At 41.6% G+C, this 19,184-nt stretch overlaps 1 pseudogene; it reads left to right on the top strand.

Annotated features, from left to right (window-relative positions):
- The first annotated feature begins 5,725 nt into the window (after positions 1–5,725).
- Positions 5,726–8,410, top strand: LOC120869773 (annotated as a pseudogene).
- Positions 8,411–19,184: the final 10,774 nt, after the last annotated feature.

Raw genomic sequence — 19,184 nt, 5'->3', positions numbered from 1 at the left:
CGGAGTGGGCTCTTCCGGGGATGCTCGGATCCTCGGGACACTGGTGGCTTCGAGGGGGCGGGAGCATCTTTGCCTTTCCCCTGCCCGCAACCCTGTTAATTTACGTGGTGACAAGAAATGGTTGTAAGCGATGGGAATATAAAAATCCTGCAAGGCGTTATGTGGGAGATTACGCACCTCGGCAAAAGCGACCGATGAAGTCCTGGCTCCCATAGAAGCCACACCACGGCCAACAATTTACTTTGTAGTTTGCCTCTTTTGTAGAAGTTGAAATTGAGGATGGGGAAGTGCGAAATGGGGGCGATTCGGAAGCGAGAATCAAACCCAAAGCAGGCATCCGAGTAAAATTGTCCCTGTCTCAACCGGAACACTTATCGGGAACGTCGCTTACCGCTAGGGGTCCACATCGTGACAGCTAGGAGGCCTGGAGAGTTTTTGCAAACGATTTGGAACCCTCCAGGTCTGAAGGCAATGGCAACCCACTCCAGTACTCTTGCCTGGAAAATCCCATGGACGGAGGAGCCTGGTGGGCTGCAGTCCATGGAGTCGCTAAGAGTCGACACGACTGAGCGACTTCACTTTCACTTTTCACTTTCATGCATTGGAGAAGGAGATGGCAACCCACTCCAGTGTTCTTGCCTGGAGAATCCCAGGACAGGGGAGCCTGGTGGGCTGCCGTCTATGGGGTTGCACAGAGTCGGACACGACTGAAGCGACTTAGCAGCAGCAGCAGCAGTCTGCGACCGGAATTTTCCTGGACACTTGGGTGCAGTGGTAGTCCCTGTATACTAATTACAGGGACTCAGGGTCCTGCATACTAAGTACAAAGTTAAAAAAAAAAATGAAGAAAAACAATGGTCAAAACATGAAAAAAAAATGTTGACGCTAAATTGAATTCTTCAAAATAAAGTACTAATGGCTTGAAAGTTTTCCTCTATCAACTAGAAACACAAAGCCTGAAATTGGTATGAAAATCAGGTTTCTGTTTGCAAAGAGACAAGACAAAGAAAAAATTACTTACAAAAGATTTCCATCTTTTTTTTTTTTTTTGATAGAGCTGTGGGGCTTGTGGGATCTTAACTTCCTGACCAGGGATTGAACCCTGGCCTGGCAGTGAAAGGGCTAAGCCCTAACCACTGGACTGCCAGGGCATTCCCTAAGATTCCCATTTTCTAGTTTATATTTTTCATATTAAATTTAGAGTCTATCCAATTTCACATATTTATATAATGGCATTTGCTTACCTCATAGCTCAGTAAAATTAAAATAAATTTTTACTAATTGATTTCTCTCACACCCATCTTTCTTCACTCAACATTACTTGCTTGCTCCCTATAGGCATTTGAATTTCCAGTTGCTGACTTTGGATTTTGTGGCCTAAAATGGCCTTCATCATGTCAAGATTCTTAATATATTCTTCCATATTTATTAACACTTCTAATGATTTTGTTTCCCATATTCAGTTTACATGGAATTTTTTATATGAACCCTGGCATAGTCCATTAAATTAAATCTGAAATTATTTTTCACAGATGGATAGCCAGTTTTGTTTGAAACATGAGTTGGGATTATCTGTATACTGGGAAGTCATCATGAGGGAATGCTGCTGCTGCTGCTAGGTCACATCAGTCATGTCCGACTCTGTGCGACCCTATAGATGGCAGCCCACCAGGTTCCCCCTTCCCTGGGATTCTCCAGGCAAGAACACTGGAGTGGGTTGCCATTTCCTTCTCCAATGCATGAAAGTGAAAAGTGAAAGTGAAGTCGCTCAGTAGTGTCCAATTTTTAGGGACCCTGTGGACTGCAGCCTACCAGGCTCCTCTGTCCATGGGATTTTCTAGGCAAGAGTACTGGAGTGGGTCACCAGTGCCTTCTCTGTATGAGGGAATGAGTTATCAGCTAATGAGTGAACGCTGTCAAATGCCAGTTATCCACATCTCAATCCAGTTCTGTTGTTTTCTTTTAACTGTGTAATGTGACAGTAAAGAGCTTTCTTTAATGTGATTTCTCTATGAAAACAAAACTACCAGGATTGATGGTAGTAAAAGAAGTAAAGCAATCTGAGAAAGTGATGGCTCTTAAGCAGAAAATATGAGTTATGTACAAGGTTTCTGAGCAGTCTAAAAACATGTTTCATAACACATGTGACAGAGACCTGCAATCAAAGATTTAGATACACTAGCTCAGCAGGTAAAAGTCCTATCAGAGAAGGGTGACAGCCTCTGTAAGTGAGGCTGCCATGTAAAATGTCCTGGAAATTGGTGTTAGTCATCTGTGAATTGAGCTTCCCTGGTGGCTCAGACGGTAAAGCTTCTGCCTGCAATGCGGGAGACCCAGGTTCAATTCCTGTGTCGGGAAGATCCACTGGAGAAGGAAATGGCAATCCACTCCAGCACTCTTGCCTGGAAAATCCCATGGACAGAGGAGCCTGATAGGCTACAGTCCATGGGGTCGCAAAGAGTCGGACACGACTGAGCGACTTCAGTTTCACTTTCACTTTCATCTGTGAATGGTAAAGAACCTGCCAATGCAGGAGATGCTGAAAACGCCAGTTTGATCCCTGAGTTGGGAAGATCCCCTGGAGGAGGAAATGGCAACCCACTCCAGTATATCCTTGCCCTACAGTTTGTTGGGTTGCAAACAGTCGGATGCAACTGGGTGACTGAGCGCTCATGCACCATATCTGGGGCTCTTCTCATGCTTAGCACCAAAAAAAGAATGCTTCCTTCCCCATTTCTAAAAGGGGAGTCTTATGACTATTTCTAGTCACTACAGCTGTGAATGCAAGCACCTTGTATCGCCTCTGGGAAATCAGGAAAGAGGAGTTATAAAATGCTCTTTCTTTCCTTGCTGTGGAACTGAAGAAGCTACGTGCTCCAGACAGGACAGCCTGTCAGCCTGGGTCCTAAGTGACTATGAGGAGCAGAGTACCAGTTAAAACTCTGCCAGAGGTGTATACTCGGTCTTTATTATTCTGTGTATGAATTTTGGTTACCCATTGCTTTTGGTGTGATCTAAGCAAATATGAAGAAAATGTGAATAGGTGTTTATAACTCATTGGAGTTGATATATGCTAAATCAGGGATAGGTACACTGTATCAACTTTTCCTCTTCAATCCTTCTCTAATACTGAATAATTATTTTTATCGGGGAGCTGGCCCCCAGGGTATATAATTGGAAAACTCCCTTGCTTCCTCTTCACACCTGCCCTAAACATAATTCAACTCTCAACTTCATTCAAGCTAAAGGTTTGCCCCTCCTCTAGCTTTTTCCTGCTTCAGATGTGAGTCTTGCTGTGATGAAGGTGTGTCAAGTTTCTCCACATTCCTGGGCTTTACTCATCAGAGATTACTCCTCCTGTCTTGCTGGCCAGCTGCTATTTCTGAACCCCTCCCCCAGGGTTTGGTATAAAAGAAGAGCTTAGGGGAAAGGGCCACAGCTTTTCCCAATTGGGGCAGGATGCTGTTATCTTCAAAAGTTGGTTCTCTGTGGACTTGGAGGACTCACAAAAGCTGGCTCTTTCTCTCTTGTATGTGTCACTGTTGTGGGCTTTTTTTTAGCTCTCTTACTGGGACCTAGGCAATGCCTCTCCTCTGGTTAACTGCCTATGACTCCTCTCTCCCCGCCCCCAAGTTCATGGCCTTCTGCAGGTTCTATAAAATATACTATCCTGAAGTTCCTTTCCTCTCAGAGCATCCTTCATGGGAAGGACCTTTTTAATGACTCCAAGTCGTTTCCTTCTAGGTATACTTGTCCCACAGGACAACTCATGCATCTTTGCCCTACTGGCAAGGGCAGTGCAGCTCACTCTCCATGCAACCTACCTTACTCACCATCCCAGGAAAGCTGGTCAGCCAGCATTTTGCATATGGACTTCCTCAGTTGGGAGTTAGGACATGAGTCCCTGTGGACTTTCTAAATCCAGGAGATCTAAGCCAAACATTCTGTGAGGTGCTAGTGGAGGTCTCTATCTCACTTGGCTCTGTGTGTGTGTGTGTGTGTGTGTGTGTGTGTTAGTCGCTCAGTCATGTCCAACTCTTTGTGACCCCATGGACCATAGCCCAGTAGGCTCCTCTGTCCTTGGAATTCTCCAGGCAAGATTACTGGAGTGGGTAGCCATTCCCTTCTCCATGGGATCTTCCTGACCCAGGGGTCAAACCCAGGTCTCCCACATTACAGGCAGATTCTTCACGGTCTGAGCCACCAGGGAAGTCCCCACTTGGCTTTAGGCAAAGGGGAAAACCCCCTCTCCCTCCCCAGAATTATGGGAGAGGAAATATAGAGCTCACAGGGAACTCTCCAACACAATTCTCATTCCCTTGTATTGATTCAGTGTGGATAATTAGTAATAGTAATGCTGGCAGACTGGTTCACAATCTCATTCCATCTCCATTTGAAGTGGATGGGAGAAGAGGTTGCCTGGCATCTATTGTGTTGCTTTCTGCCTTTGAGACCTTTGCTGAAACTCCAGAGACGACAGGGAGCATCTAACTAACATCCTGTCACAACTCCTGTCTGTTGTCAATTCAAGAAACTCTTATTAGGACTTCCCTGATGGTCCAGTGGTTAAGACTCTGCACTTCCAATGCAGGGGGTACAGTTTCAATCCTTGGTTGGGAAACTAAGATCCACATGTTGCATGGCGTGGCTGGAAAAAAAAGAGAGAGAGAAACTCTTACTAAACCCTTATTAGACAGATGAAAACAGCTTACAGCTTTTACACACACCCTGTAGCAGACATATAGCAATGATAGATAAAACTTGAAAAGAGTAAAGAGATCTAAGCTTTAAAACATCAACACCTCTGTGAATTTGCTAAAGCCACAGAGCCCATGGGCTCTGAAATAAGTCTGGAAGCAAGGGTAGCAGTCAGAGATTTGTGCCTCCCAGGAGGTGGGGGACCTGGGATGGATTTTCAGCTTGAAGCCAAGGACACCCTTACCCCTACATGCAAGCTGAACAAAACTATTGCCAACCTTCTGCTTGGGGCTATAGCCTTATGAAAAGCTGTATGCTGAGAGTGGGACAAAAATGTTGACAGTCTTTAGATGAGAACTGAGCCTAGGCATTCCCTGTGAGTGGAATGGCAATAGTGTGATACCCTACATATCAGTAATAATGAAACAGAGCAGGACCCTACGGTCTTTGCCCCTCATGTCCTCTGCCTGCCTTTTGTCTGTGGAAAAACTTAGGCAAAGAGTAAGTTTAATCAGAGAAATGAGAACATGCAGAAACAAAGGAAAACAGTCAAAAAAGACCAAATAATAATAATGTACTAATTGAGCATAGTTAAGGACCTTTAGTTCCTCCTCAAGGGCTAAAGTGGAAAAGGCAATGGCAACCCACTCCAGTGCTCTTGCCTGGAAAATCCCATGGATGGAGGAGCCTGGTAGGCGTAGTCCATGGGGTTGCTAAGAGTCGGACACGACTGAAGTGACTTAGCAGCAGTAGCAGCACCAAAGGCTATAGATAATGCTCTGAGCCATATCTATATGGCTTATAGATGAGCTGTCTTATAGATATTAAAACAAAACCCACCACAATATTGTAATTAGCCTCCAATTAAAATAATTAATTTTTAAAAAACGGCAGGTGGAAGAAGCTAACTGCATGATAATTAGGCTGTACCCATGACATAAGCTGCTACAATTCTAAGAATTGGCTTCAAGAAATGGGAACAAATGGACCCTGGAACTGAAGATTAACTGTACCTAAAATAACCAAGATGATGCTGGTAAGACCACCAATGACCAGTTTGAAGATGAGCTGACTGTGCTGACTGTGCTTTGTGTACGGAGCCCCCTCTCCCTGACTATAAAAGCTCTTGCCCCCAGCTTGTGGTGGTGGGGAGGGGGCGGTTTGCCTTTGACAGATGTCTGCCCTTCCCCCACAGTTGCTGACGTCTGAAATAAAGCAAACCTTCCCTTCCACCAGCTTGGCCTGTTTATTGGTTTTTGAGCGGGGAGCAGCTAGACCCGACTTTTTGGTAATAATTTTAATTAGAAAGCATGATATTCTGTTAAACATGGTGGATTCAATTCATGCCTTTGTCACTATCAAGTCCCTAAACACCACTCAAGTGACTGTAAAGGATTTTCCTTTTTAAGATATAATCTCATATATGCAGTGTGGAAGTGTGAGAGATATTGCCCTGTGGGGTTGATTTTAGTCAATGGGAGACACATGATTAGAAATGTAAACTGCTCGCTAACACACAAATAATACAACTTGAGCTTCAAATTTCATAAGATACAGTTTTGTCTTCTCTGTTTCTTTAGCCCTTTTTATTGTCTAAATGGCCATATGAAAAGGTGCTAAACAGTTATCAGAGAAGTGAGAAAAGATACAAAACAAACTTCTAAAATAATTAAAACTTAAAATAATTAAAATTAAATTTTAAGGGGCATATAGCCATGGGAGCTATCGTACAGGGTTGGTGGGCATGTAAGTTACTATTGGCACTTTGAAACACTGGCAATCATTTTTTCTTCCTTTTTTTTTTTTCTGCCGTGCTGGGTCTTCATTGCTGCGTGGCTTTTCTCTAGTGGTGAATGGGGACTCCTCTCTAGTTGCGGTGTGTGGGTTTCTCACTGTGGCAGCTTCTCTTGTTGCAGAGCATGGGCTCTGGGCTCTCAGGCTTTGGTAGCTGTGGCTCCTGGGCTCTAGAGCACAGGCTCAATAGCTGTGGCCTGTGGGATCTGCAGTGTGTGGGATCTTCCCGGATCAGGGATCAAACCTGTGTTGTCTCCTGCATTGGCGGTAGATTCTTTACCACTGAGCCGCCAGGGAAGCCTGGCAATATTTTTTAAAGTTGAACATATACAGTGTGATCCAGCATTTCCCAAGTATATACCCATAAGAAATATCCACATATGTGCATCAAAAAGATAAGAAAAAGTTCTGGAAATGAATTGTGGTGATAGTTGTAGAATATTGTGAATGTACTTAATGCCACTGGATTATATATTTAAAAATGAATAAAAGGGGAAATATGTATGTTTTACCACAATAAAAATGACACACAAAAGTGTTCTCATGGCATTATTTATAGTAGTAAATATTTCAACTGTAGAATGAATACTGTAGAATGAATACTGTAGAATTTCAACTGTAGTAGATTCATACAATGGAATACCATATGCCAATGAAAAAGAAGACTATCACTAGATGCAACTATATGGATTTCACAGATACAATGTTGTACTAAAGAAAGCCACACACACAAAAATACAAATTATATGATTTTTTTATACAAAGTTCAAAAAGTAAACAAAATATGGTGTTTGAAGTCCAGGTAGTGGTTACATGAGGGGAGTTTCTGGAATCCTTTTCTATTTCTTGATTTAGATGTATTCATTTTGTCAATTCATCAAGCTATACACTTAGGATTTTTGCACTTTTCTGTATGTTAGGGAGAGGGATAGATTGGGTGTTTGAGACTGGTAGATGCAAACTGTTGTATTTAGAATGGATAAACAACAAGTCCTAATGTATAGCACAGGGAACTATATTCAATATTCTGTGATAAACCATGATGGAAAAGAATATTAAATATATATATATATAGAAACTGAAATCTCTGGAGTCCTTCTACACTGACTCCTTCACAGCTTGATTGTATATTGATCCAACCCTCTTAACAACTGGTCTTCCAAAATACAAATGAATTTTCCTGATACCATATTCTCCTTTGGTAATATTTCAGCTAAGTATCAGAAAAATCCAGCCAGGTTCATTATTCCTGTGACACATAAGGCTGGAGAAAACAATGAAACTGTCCTGCCCTCCCTCCTCAAGTTCACATATAGGGAAAAGCACCCAGATGAAGCTCCCCTCTAGGAAATACTCTCCCAGAAAAACCTAGAAGGTAATGAAGTCTCAGATATTTTTAAAGTTACTAGCATTACAGGCAGAAGACAGCTTTTCTATAGTATGATCTGTAGCAATAGCGGTCCAATAAAATTACGTGAAATGGTAGATCAAATAGAAACTTGAAGACAAGAAGAGCAGAAGCTGAAAAACAATTATTTTATGGTACTCCTATTACTATTCAAAATTTCTTAAGTTGGAAGGCCAAGTTTGATACAGAACTCTTGGAAATTTTGTTAAATGAATGAAAGTAAAAGAACAAGCAGGAAAAAGTAAATTAAGTGGGAAACAGCTGTTTGAAACAGATCATAATCTTGACACAGCTAATACCCAGTTCTTGGAGGATGCTGGATACAGCGTGGAGGTTGATGAGTCACTTGTCCAGAAATTAAATGACTTGGAGCCAGAAGATAAGGGGGATGATCCAGACTACAATTCTGCTGACCTGAGAGTGACTTGACCAACTAGTAAACTATCCTCATCTTAAAGAGGCTTGACTGCCGCAGCATCTGTGTCTATGCTGAGAGTGTGTATTGATTTTCTTTTCTTTTTTTCATAAGAAAAAATAATTTTCAGGAAAAAATCTTCTGACAGCTTTTATCATTGAGCTTAATAAACTGACCTTAAAATTTCAACCAATCAGTAAAAATAATGAACTCCAGGTAATGATATGCATGCTGAAATGTTTAAGAGTGAAATGTGCTTATATCTGTCATTTCCTTCCAAGTGAATAAAAAACAAGACCCTTGAAATCAATAGCAGAAAGGATGAATAAATGGAAAATTGCATGATAAGGCAGATAAAGTAAATTCTTAACTGTAGAAATTAGGTGTTGAGCATTTGGGTATCACTGTACAATTATTTAAACTTTTAAGTGTGAACATTTTCAGAATAAAGTAAAAGCCTCACCAGATTGTGAATCACTATATTGTACATCAACTATACTTCAGTAAATAATGAGTATAGAAACAATTCCTCCATCTAAAACTTCATTAGATGCAGGTAAATTGATTTATAGAGAAAAATGTATAGTCTTAAATATTTATATGACAAAAGAAAAGTTAAAAAGAATTGCTCAGCTAAGTTTCCAGTTCAAAAACTAAAGAAAAAAACAAACACAATAACCTTGAAGAAAGAGAAAGAGTGAAAGCAATAAAAATGGAGGGAGAAATTAATTGAATACAACAGAGATGGTAAAAAGACAAAAGACGTTTCTTTAATCGTCTATGCTGCTAAGTCACTTCAGTCGTGTCTGACTCTGTGAGACCCCATAAACGGCTTCCCCGTCCCTGGGATTCTCCAGGCAAGAACACTGGAGTGGACTGCCATTTCCTTCTCCTATGCATGAAAGTGAAAAGTGAAAGTGAAGTCGCTCAGTCGTGTCTGTCTCTTTGAGACCCCATGGACTGCAGCCTACCATGCTCCTCCACCCATGGGATTTTCCAGGCAAGAGTACTGGAGTGGGGTGCCATCGCCTTCTCCGTTAATCGTCTATTCAGTTCAGTTCAGTCGCTCAGTCGTGTCCGACTCTTTGCGACCCCATGAATCGCAGCACACCAGGCCTCCCTGTCCATCACCAACTCCCGGAGTTCACTCAGATTCATGTCCATCGAGTCAGTGATGCCATCCAGCCATCTCATCCTCTGTCGTCCCCTTCTCCTCCTGCCCCCAATCCCTCCCAGCATCAAAGTCTTTTCCAATGAGTCAACTCTTTGCATGAGGTGGCCAAAGTACTAGAGTTTCAGCTTTAGCATCATTTCTTCCAAAGAAATCCCAGGGCTAATCGTCTATACCCCAATACAAAACAACAAGTTTAAAATGTTAAAAAAGACAAAAGAAAGTTCTTTGAAATAAACTAATAAAATAAGCAAAACTAGCAGAATTGATTGATCAAGATAAAAAAGAGAGAGGGCAAGAAAACAATCTTAAAAAAGAGGGATTAAAAAAAATGGAAAGAGTCGCTCAGTTCAGTTCAGTCGCTCAGTCGTGTCCAACTCCTTGCGACCCCATGGACTGTATAGCCTGTCAGGTTTCTCTCCATCCATAGGATTTACCAGGTGAAAATACAGGAGTGGGTAGCCATTCCCTTCTCCAGGGGATCTCCCCCACTCAGGAATTGAACCCCAGTTTCCTGCATTGCAAGCAGATTCTTTATTGTCTGAGCCACCAGGGAAGACGGATTAAGTTATAGCCTGGCTATCACTAACCCTCACAGTGCCTTTGTGAGAATTAGGAAAAGGTTTTGCCTTCGGTGGTGGGGGGGTGGGGGGGTGGGGCTTCTCTGATCGTTCAGTCGGTAAAGAATCTGCCTGCAATGCAGGGACCTGGGTTGAGAAGATCCCCTGGAGAAGGGAAAGGATACCCACTCCAGTATTCTGGCCTAGAGAATTCCATGGACTGTATAGTTCATGGGGGTCGAAAAGAATCGGACACGACTGAGCGACTTTCACTTTGCCTGTGGGTGGCTGCAACCCTAACCTAGGGCTTGCCACTTGGAAAGCTGGATGCAGGCTGCTCCCACTCACTCCTTGTCCAGATAAGCTCGTGGAGAAAACCACCTACACAACCATATTGTCCATACTGGATCAGTTTAAAAAGCTGTGAGGCAATATGAAGAACTTTGTGCCAATTAATCTGACCATTTACACAGATAATTAGTTCCTATTAAAAATGCAATTTACCCAATTATATCAAGGAGACATAGACAACCTGAATAAACCTATAACCATTAAAGAAATTAAAGCAGTAGTTACAAGATCTGCTTATAAAAAGAGTGAAACTTTTCCCCCTATATTCGAGCATAATTAAACATCATTGGAATCACCTCTTTGCTAAAAGATAGATGTGATGCAGCTGTGAAACCATGTGGTTCTGGTGCTCCCTTTAAGGGTAAATCTGTAACAATCCTCCTGGTCTCTTGTGATAACTCCTGTTTTTCTTTTTCTGTTTCTTCATAGATCAGTTTCAGTAACTTTTTTTCTTTGAAATATCCATTTCCTCTAGTTGTTCACATTTGTTGCCATATAGTTGAACAAAGCTTTCAACCTCTTTTGTGTTTGTGAATGTATCTCTTTTCTTATTCCTAACCATGATATTTTTGCTCTCTTCCCCGCCCCCCCGCAACCAGATTCATGAGATATTCATGTATTTTACTGGTCTTTTCAGATAATTAACACTTGAACTTATTTTTTTCCTCTCTACTATCCTTTTTGTTTTCTGATTCATTTTTTTTTGTTATTGTTGTCTTTATTGTTTCTCTCCACTTTGGGTCTATTTTGTCATTCTTTTTCTAGTTTCATAAAGTGGCAATGAATTTTTTAAAAAAAATCTTTCATAGTAAAATATTTAAGGCTATGCATTTCCTTCTGCAATAAGGAGTTCATGATCTGAGCCACAGTCAGCTCCCGGTCTTGTTTTCACTGACTATATAGAGCTTCTCCATCTTTGGCTGCAAAGAATATAATCAATCTGATTTCGGTGTTGACCATCTGGTGATGTCCATGTGTAGAGTCTTCTCTTGTGTTGTTGGAAGAGGGTGCGTTCCTTGGCAAAACTGGTGATGTCCATGTGTAGAGTCTTCTCTTGTGTTGTTGGAAGAGGGTGCGTTCCTTGGCAAAACTCTATTAGCCTTTGCCTGCTTCATTCTGTATTCCAAGGCCAGATTTGCCTGTTACCCCAGGTATTTCTTGACTTCCTACTTTTTCATTCCAGTCCCCTATAATGAAAAGGACATCTTTTGGGGGTGTTAGTTCTAAAAGGTCTTGTAGGTCTTCATAGAACCATTCAACTTCAGCTTCTTCAGTGTTATTGGTTGGGACATAGGCTTGGATTACTGTGATATTGAATGGTTTGCCTTGAGAACGAACAGAGATCATTCTGTCGTTTTTGAGATTGCATCCAAGTACTGCATTTCAGACTCTTTTGTTGACCATAATGGCTACTCCATTTCTTCTAAGGGATTCCTGCCCACAGTAGTAGATATAATGGTCATCTGAGTTAAATTCACCCATTCCCATTTTAGTTCGCTGATTCCTAGAATGTCGACGTTCACTCTTGCCATCTCCTGTTTGACCACTTCCAATTTGCCTTGATTCATGGACCTAACATTCCAGGTTCCTATACAATATTGCTCTTTACAGCATCAGACCTTGCTTCCATCACCAATCACATCCACAATTGGGTATTGTTTTTGCTTTGGCTCCATCCCTTCATTCTTTCTGGAGTTATTTCTCCACTGATCTCCAGTAGCATATTGGGCACTTACCGACCTGGGGAGTTCCTCTTTCAGTATCCTATCATTTTGCCTTTTCACACTGTTCATGGGGTTCTCAAGGCAAGAATACTGAAGTGGTTTGCCATTCCCTTCTCCAGTGGACCACATTCTGTCAGACAGGAGAGAAGGATCAAGACCATCCCCAAGAAAAAGAAATGCAAAAAAGCAAAATGGCTCTCTGAGGAGGCCTTACAAATAGCTGTGAAAAGAAGAGAAGTGAAAAGCAAAGGAGAAAAGGAAAGATATAAGCATCTGAATGCAGAGTTCCAAAGAATAGTAAGGAGAGATAAGAAAGCCTTCCTCAGTGATCAATGCAAAGAAATAGAGGAAAACAACAGAATGGGAAAGACTAGAGATCTCTTCAAGAAAATCAGAGATACCAAGGGAACATTTCATGCAAAGATGGGCTTGATAAAGGACAGAAATGGTATGGACAGAAGCAGAAGATATTAAGAAGAAGTGGCAAGAATACACAGAAGAACTGTACAAAAAAGATCTTCACGACCCAGATAATCACGATGGTGTGATCACTCACCTAGAGCCAGACATCCTGGAATGTGAAGTCAAGTGGTGCCGGGGTCCAGCCCCTGTGGATCCAGGGAATTCAAAGAGGGGACGGAGTCAGCGAGGAAAAACTTATTTATTTAGAAATATAAAGAGAGATTAGGGAAGAATAGTGTAGTAGGAAAATTAGTGGAGAAAAGAGGCTGAATAACTTGGTTTACGTGGAAAACCAATAAAGTTCCAAGACAAGGAACTTGCACCATCTACGTAGGCCACCGGCGCTCGCTTGAATAGCAGAGGGTGCCCTGCCTTGGGCTCCCTCTCGCGTGGGTCTTAGAAGTCAGGGCAAATAAGTAGACATGGTGAGCCTCCACGCTCCAGATGGGAATTCAGCCAGAAGAGGGAGAAAAGAACGACATGGGGGAGCCAAGCATCGGTGCCAGACCCACAACTTTATTTTCAAAAGCAGCTTATATACCCCAAGTTGTACATAAAGAAATAATGGAATATGCAGAGTTATGCAGGGGCAGCAGTCCTGACCCTTATTGAGACCAGGCTTTCCACTTGTATACCTTCCCGTATACAAAAGGTCCCAGGTGGTTTTACACCATCTTCTGGCCAGGGGGCCTGTTAACATTTTTATGGCTCTTTTCCTACATAAATGTCTATCAACCAGAAAACTCATTTTCCCTTGAAGTGTTCTTTCTTTAATCTGCATCACCCTCAAAGTACTAAATAAAGTTACATTCCTGTAGAACAAAGGTGCAGTGGGTTATAACAAAGAAAGTATTTAACTCAAAGATCTAATGTTGCTAATGCCAGGGCTACTACTTGCTTTTTCTAAATACCAACTATATCAACAAATAAAAGATATGAAAATTTGGCAGCAAGTATTGGCTCAACAAATGAAACCCTTAATCAGTCCTATTCTAATGATTTTGACTCCTCGGAAGCCCCTACATTCCTAGGATGTTTGCCTCTCGCAAACAATCACATGTGCAGCTGTAAGAGTCCGGCAGGCAGGCTAGAAAGCCATCAGAGGGGTTTTTGGATTGAAACACTCTTATGATGCCCAGGAGACTTATTAACTGGAGTCCTAAGTTAACTCCTTTTCAGAGAGAGGTGGTGGGGGATAGCCCCCCGTATAATGTCAGAAGAGTAGGCGAAAAGCAAAATGCAGTAAGACAGGCAGACTCTGGTTTTGGGGCAGATGCACGAGCAGATCCAGTGAGGCTCCCTTAAGGCCCAATTCGCCTTTGCCTGTTGGGCCCCTTAACCTCATGACCTTTGCCACGGGCAGGACTCCTCGTGCTGGCTCCCAGCAAAGTGGGCCTTAGAAAGCATCACTACGAACAAAGCTAGTGGAGGTGATGGAATCCCAGTTGAGTTATTTCAAATCCTGAAAGATGATGCTGTGAAAGTGCTGCACTCAATATGCCAGCACATTTGGAAAACTCAGCAGTGGCCACAGGACTAGAAAAGGTCAGTTTTCATTCCAATCCCAAAGAAAGGCAATGCCAAAGAATGCTCAAACTACCGCACAATTGCACTCATCTCACATGCTAGTAAAGTAAAGCTCAAAATTCTCCAAGCCAGGCTTCAGCAATACGTGAACCATGAACTTCCAGATGTTCAATCTGGTTTTAGAAAAGGCAGAGGAACCAGAGATCAAATTGCCAACATCTGCTGGATCATGGAAAAAGCAAGAGAGTTCCAGCAAAACCTCTATTTCTGCTTTATCGACTGTGCCAAAGCCTTTGACTGTGTGGATCACAATAAACTGTGGAAAATTCTGAAAGAGATGGGAATACCAGACCACCTGACCTGCCTCCTGAGAAACCTATATGCAGGTCAGGAAGCAACAGTTAGAACTGGACATGGAACAACAGACTGGTTCCAAATAGGAAAAGGACTACGTCAAGGCTGTATATTGTCACTCTGCTTATATAACTTATATGCAGAGTACATCATGAGAAACGCTGGGCTGGAAGAAGCACAAGCTGGAATCAAGATTGCCGGGAGAAATATCAATAACCTCAGATATGCAGATGACACCACCCTTATGACAGAAAGTGAAGAGAAACCAAAAAGCCTCTTGATGAAAGTGAAAGAGGAGAGCGAAAAAGTTGGCTTAAAGCTCAACATTCAGAAAAGGAAGATCATGGCATCTGGTCCCATCACTTCATGGGAAATAGATGGGGAAATAGTGGAAACAGTGTCAGACTTTATTTTGGGGGTCTCCAAAATCACTGTAGGTGGTGATTGCAGCCATGAAATTAAAAGATGCTTACTCCTTGAAAGGAAAGTTATGACCAACCTAGATAGCATATTCAAAAGCAGAGACATTACTTTGCCAACACAAGTCCGTCTAGTCAAGGCTATGGTTTTTCCAGTGGTCATGTATGGATGTGAGAGTTGGACTGCGAAGAAAGCTGAGCACCGAAGAATTGATGTTTTTGAACTGTGGTGTTGGAGAAGACTCTTGAGAGTCCCATGAACTGCAAGGAGATCCAACTAGTCCATTCTAAAGGAGATCAGTCCTGGGTGTTCATTGGAAGGAATGATGCTAAAGCTGAAGCTCCAGTACTTTGGCCACCTCATGAGAAGAGTTGACTCATTGGAAAAGACTCTGATGCTGGGAGGGATTGGGGGCAGGAGGAGAAGGGGACAACAGAGGATGAGATGGCTGGATGGCATCACGGACTCGATGGACGTGAGTCTGAGTGAACTCCAGGAGATGGTGATGGACAGGGAGGCCTGGCGTGCTGCAATTCATGGGGTCACAAAGAGTTGGACACGACTGAGCGACTGAACTGAACTGAACTGATACATACACACACACACACACACACACACACACACACACAAACATTCTCTAGACCTGTCTTTTCTGTAACACCTCAGAAACCATGATGTATTAAGAATAGCAACAGTGAACTAATTGCATCCACAGGCGTAAACAGGCCTAAAGGATTTCACTCTTGCAATAAGGAAGAGTTTTCCTATAGAAATTCCAATTTAAAGTGTTATTCTAAATAAATAAATAAATAAATAAAGTGTTATTCTGTGATTTAAATAAATCTTGATTTAGGACTGTAAACCTGAGTTAATCTACCTTATTTTTAGCACACTTGGTATCTATCCCAATAACAGACTAGCTGCTGCTGCTAATCCTTCAGTCGTGTCCTACTAGTTGGTCAAGTCACTCTCAGCCCACCATGTTCCCCTGTCACTGGGATTCTCCAGGCAAGAACACTGGAGTGGGTTGCCATTTCCTTCTCCAATGCAAGAAAGTAAAAAGTGAAAGTGAAGTCGCTCAGTCGTGTCTGAGTCTTAGCGACCCCATGGACTGCAGCCCACCAGGCTCCTCGGTCCATGGGGTTTTCCAGGCAAGAGTACTGGAGTGGGGTGCCATTGCCTTCTCCAATAGACTAGCTATTTAGCCTAATAACAGACAGGTGTTCCCTGAGGCTTCCTTCATGGCTCAGCAGTAAAGGAAACTGCCTTGCAGATGCAGGAGACGCAGGTTCCATCCTTAGGTCAGGAAAATCCCCTGAAGAAGGAAACAGCAGCCCACTCCAGTGTTCTTGCTTGGGAAATCCCACGGACAGAGGAGCCTTGTGCGCTACAGTCCATGGGGTCGCAAGAGAATTAGACACAACTTAGTGACTAAACAACAACAATTTCCTGAGGCTAGCCATGTTTCCTAATTAATCCTCATTTCAATTTTTATTTCCTCTTGATCCAAAGATGATTAAGGCACGTGCTGCTTTTCTTCTTGTTGTTGGGGTTTTTTCTTATTTTGTGTTTCTTACACATTTTTATTTTGGAAAAAAGTGAAAATTGTACAAATTGTAGAGCTTTTCCTGTTTTTGAGTAATTTGAGAGTAAATTGCTGTTATCCACCGCTCCTGAATACTTTAGCAGATGTTTTCCAAAATAAGGACATTCTCTTACATAACTCCAATTCAAAACAAATTAGCATTGATACATAAATACCATTTAATTCTCAGGCTCCTTTACAGAGTCTCTAGTTATCCCTGAAAGATCCAGATCTCAATTATACATCGTATTTTGTTGTCCTATCTCTTTAGTCTTATTCATCAAGAACAGTTCTTCATTCTTTGCTTGACATTCCTAACCTTGACATTTTAAAAGATTACAAGTCTGTTATTTCATATCCATCAATTTGGCTTTGCTGAAGTTTCCTATGATTGGGTTCAGATTATGCATCTTTGGTTGGAATGGTATAAAAGAGATGAAGCATTTCTCTCATTGCATCCTCTCAGGTGGTGCAAGATTTCAAACATTCCCTCCCAGTACTGATAATGTCTGCTTCTGTTGCTTGATTAAGGTAGTGTCTACCAGGAATCTCCACTGTGAAGTTATTTTTTTTTTAGTAATTAATAAGTATTTTGTGGAGAGGTATTTGAAATTGTAAATATTCTACTCCTCATTGTACCTTCAATTCATTTACGTCACTATAGACTTGTGGTTTCCTATTCTAGTCCATGAATAGTCTGTTACTATCATTATCTCCATGAACTCATGAATGATTAAACAAAATGTAGTATACACATACAATAAAAAGTTATTTGGCAATAAAAAGGAATGAAGTTTTGATATATGCCACAGCATGGATAAACTTTAAAAATATTATTTTATGAAATAACCCAGACACAAAAGGACACATATTATATGATTCCATTTACTTTAAATGTCCAGAGTAGGCTGATCAATAGAAACATCAAGATTCTGATCATCAGAGACTGGGGAGAAGGAGAAACGGAGAGTGACTACTATTTGGTTTATGGCCTCTTTTTAGGGGGATGAAAGTCTCTGGAATTAGTGCTGATGTTTGCACAACTCTGTGGATATACTAAAACCATTGAATTGTAAACTTTAAAATAGGTGAATTTTATGGTATGTGAATTATATTTTGATAAAGTTGTTATTTTGAAAAATAAAGTAAATCTGCCCTTTTTCACAGGAGATTGTAAGGAAAACTGCTTGTTTAAACTCTTACTGCTAAGCAGGAAAAAAAGTTCCTTTCCTCAAAATTTATACCCTCAATCTAGCCCTTTAATCTATAAAAAAAAAAAACACCTACAATTTGTTGGGAGAAAAATAAAGACCTCAGTAGAAAAATAAGCAAAATATATGAATGGGCAATTCACAAAAGAGAAATGTAATTGCCCCCAAAATGAATAAAACCACTAAAAGATGATTATCAACACGCATTGGATTGTGGTTTTGCTTTCATTAAAAGAGACAAGCATTTTCAATACCAGATTCCTTCCTGTCTTTATCCTCATTTTCTCCATAATTCCCTATAATTGGCTTCTACCTCTACACTTGACTGGAAATGCCCTTGGTCTCAATATGTCTCTCTCTATCTGAATACGATACACTATTACTCTCCCTAGAACTTTCCAAAGCTTTTGGCCTCTAGCCTTTCCTTCCTCAAGTGCTCCTCCCAAGCTTCTTCAAGTGTCATTCCTGCTGCCCTGGACCACTTCTTCATCTCTTACCTAGCTATCCCCTTCCTTTTTCTGCCCTCTAGCTTCAGCCAACTGTAACTGGACCCTTCTTTGGGGCGGGTGGGTGGGTGAAGGCTGCTCAGGATCTGAGAATGTCCAATCTAATGAATCTTCTATGAAGCAGACCCTACTTTTCACTACAGAAGCTGAAAATGCCAGATACTGCTCTCCCAGCCCCCTCTGGAAGCTGAGTACTGGCCTTGACCTAGGCTGGGTCAAACAGACACAGCTATTTTAGACTTTGACTCTGGAGTTATTGGTGAAAAGCGGCAGAGTCAATGGAACAGTGTTCCTGGCAGCAGGAGCTTCCCATTTCTATGGCAGCTGTGGCAACAGTGCCAAGCTCAGGTCCCTGCCTGATGGTGTCAACAGTGTGAGGTGTGACATCTAGTGGACAGTGGTGTCCTCACCAGACACCATTTATGGAGTGGTTTTGGCTGTGGTAATAGCTGCTTAGGCTCTGAGCCTGGTTTTCCAGCTTTCCCAGTGATTCTATGAGCTATTTTAGCTTAACTTAAAATCAGAGTCTATTTCCATTGCTTGCAACAGAGAACTCTGACAAATATAGCTTTTTAGAAGGCTGTCCTCAGTTCTCTCTTTTTCTGCCCCACCCAAAACCACACTTCTCTCTATATTTTCTGTTTCTATTGCATTATTAAAGAATCTGTGCAATTTAGCACATTATCATTTGCTGTACTTAAAATTTTCATTTTCATATGTTGTTTATGTATATTTATAAACCTGTTGAGCCTTTAAATTAAGTCTCTCCAACCACATCATGAACCATGAGAACAATTATAGGTGAATGATACTATAGCCTTACATATTTGCTGATGGGAATGGGACAAACTGAAGATAGAGTGGTGAATGGCTGACAGGCCCAATGTCCTTGAGTAGTTGAAAGGAAAAGAGATCTTTCTTTTTTTATTTTTTGGACCACACTGTTTTTCTGTGGGATCTTAGTTCCCCAACCAGCGATTGAACCAGGGCCCTCAGCA

The sequence above is a fragment of the Oryx dammah genome, unplaced genomic scaffold, assembly GCF_014754425.2.
Source record: "Oryx dammah isolate SB20612 unplaced genomic scaffold, SCBI_Odam_1.1 HiC_scaffold_11, whole genome shotgun sequence".
Taxonomy (NCBI): domain Eukaryota; kingdom Metazoa; phylum Chordata; class Mammalia; order Artiodactyla; family Bovidae; genus Oryx; species Oryx dammah.
This window is presented reverse-complemented; position numbering and strand designations above follow the sequence as displayed.